The following is a 2,807-nucleotide window of genomic DNA, read 5'->3' as shown; positions in this document are numbered from 1 at the left end:
CAAAAGGGGCTCGGTCTGCCGGTCCCATAGGTGTTCGTGGATCAGTTTCCCCGACAGCAGTGCGCCATTAGTTTTGCCCACAGTGCGCCACTAGAGTCTGTTATACTAATGGCGCACCACATGGTAGTGCGCCATTAGTAACAATTTTTTTAATTTTTTTCTTAATCTCAGGTCACTATTTCACATATGAGATATCCAACACATATATATACAACAAGCATCACTAAAACAATCATAGCCAACACACAAGTTCCATCATATATACATACATAGCCAACACATAGTTCCATCGTCACATATTACAAAAGTTTCACATTGTTCATCCAACACCGTTATCCATCAATTCACAAAAGTTTCACATTGATACAAAATAAAAACACAAATGGAAAAGAAGCACTCCATCCATGCAAGCTTCCATGAATTAAATCAAATCTGCAAAATGATAAACAAGAAGTTAGAAGAAGAAGAAGAAGAAGAAGACTGGAAGAATACTAGAAGAAGAAGAACACTAGAAGAAGAATAAGAAGAATTTTCGAAAAGAAGAAGAATAAGAAGAAGACTATAATCTTATTATGTAAACTTGATCATTTTGTGCTAACATAAGTAATTTTGGAGCTAACCTGTAGGAAACTAAGCATATAAGCTCTAAGTTAGCATATTAGAGCCAACTTAGGTAAAATGAAGCTAACCTATGTCATTTTGGAAAAGAAGAAGAATAAGAAAAAGACTATAAGCTTATTATATAAACTTGATCATTTTGTGCTAACATAAGTTATTTTGGAGCTAACCTATAGGAAACTAAGCATATAAGCTCTAAGTTAGCATATTAGAGCCAACTTAGGTAAAATGAAGCTAACCTATAGGAAACTAAGCATATTAGAGATAACATAGGTAACTAAGTATATATATATATATCATTTTGGAGATCTGACATACCTGACAAAGTTCAGTTCTCATGCATTGTTCTTCTCCTTCTCCTTCCTCAGCCTGATGCGCCAAGAGCGGCGAGGCGGTGGAGGCAGTGGAGGCAGTGGGATGTAGTCTTCAACCACAATTGGCGTGGTCATGTCGCCCAGCTGTGGGATCGCCGGCGCCACCACCGGTGCGTGGTCATTGTCAGGCACCACCACCATCGCGAGGCCACCTTCAGGCACGACCATCGCTAGGTCATCCTCAGCCACCTCCATCTCTTGCCCATGGTCAGCCACCACAATCTCTTGCCCATGGTCAGCCACCACCATCTCTTGCCCTTGGTCAGCTACCACCAGTGCTAGGTCATCCTCAGCCTGATGCACATCATCATCCTGCAGCTCCTCATCCCCACTCTGCTCCTCTTCTCCCGCACTCCAGTCCGGATCATCCTTCTTATTGTCTATGCTGCTGCCAGAATCGCTGCTGCTTTCGCTACAGCCAGAATCGCTGCTGCTTTCGCTACAGCTATAGTCGCTGCTGCTTTGGCTGTAGCCAGTGTCGATGCTGCTGCTCCCATTACCTGTCCAAATGCAACGATGACCGTTAACAATCGATGTGAGACAAAACCAAATGTAGAGTAATAAGAAGAGACAGAACGTACCGGCATCATCATCGTCAGCATAGCGCATGTGACACATAGTCGCGTTGAACACCTTCACGATGAGCATGGTGGCGTCGTCGTCGTACCTGAAGAGAAGGAAGTACCCCAGCTGCAGGTCGTAGGCACGGTAGAACTTCTCCCACCCACGAGACAAGTACATGTGGCCCTCCTTGATCACCAACTCCACATCCCACTACCTGCAAAACCCGCTGCCGGCCTGTCGCAGCTTCACATTATTTGGCGGATCTTCACCCATCAGCATGTTCATAAAACTGTCAGGCAGCCTCTGCAGTTTGGGACAATGAGTGATGTAGCAAACAACAGATATCATAATGAGATGGGTGAAGGGGAGATCTCTCGTTTTATATACATGCGTCATGGATGATACTGAACTCTCAAGTATGATACTGAAGAACTCGGAAGCATCCAACTCGTACTGCGGTGTCGCAGAGCGGCGGTGGCTGCTTCCCGCCATCTCTGATAAGCATGTCAAGAACAGATTCACATGTCTAGCTGTTAGCCATTACAAACTTAAATTTATCTATTTCTGTATCTCACAAACTATCATAAATGAATAATAGTATCATTCAGGGGTTTCTATCAGCAGCAGCAGATTTTTCTCATGCATTAAATTGGGCAGGAATTTCTGAAGCTGGATAACACTAGGTTCTAGACAACAAACAAGACTCTGACATCTAAATTCCAAAGGGGGAAACGAAAGAGTGAGACTGAAATGATGTTTCCCTTGTGGTTAGATTTTGGAAGGGGGCAGCATTCACAAGTCAAGGCATGTGCAGCATATCTCATCATTTTGTCTTAACTAGTACAGTATCTGCCGTGATGGTCATGGCACTTGAATCCCCAGGTCATCACACTCTCTAAAATAGCCGCATCCATTGATCAAGTAAAAAACAGTACAATACGGTTTTAGTATAAGCAGACAATAGTTAGATGAATGGAAAACATTGCGCCTATATAAGTAACAACAAACAAATGAAAGCACAGAATAACACAAGCAAATGTTTCTGTACTACTATTTACTACATTTCTCATGCTGACAAGCCTACATTTTTATTTAATAGTTAGAGTCATTGTGGCCTCTGTACTGTACCACACCATCATGAGATGAGATAGACCGACCTCTGTGCGGTCAACAAACTGAAACCAACCAAACTGCAATGCTACACATACATGCAAGCACCATGGGAATGCATACAGCTCTACCATATATATA

This window comes from Triticum dicoccoides, chromosome 7B (genome assembly GCF_002162155.2).
Source record: "Triticum dicoccoides isolate Atlit2015 ecotype Zavitan chromosome 7B, WEW_v2.0, whole genome shotgun sequence".
Taxonomy (NCBI): Eukaryota; Viridiplantae; Streptophyta; class Magnoliopsida; order Poales; family Poaceae; genus Triticum; species Triticum dicoccoides.
Note: the sequence above shows the minus strand (reverse complement) of the source record.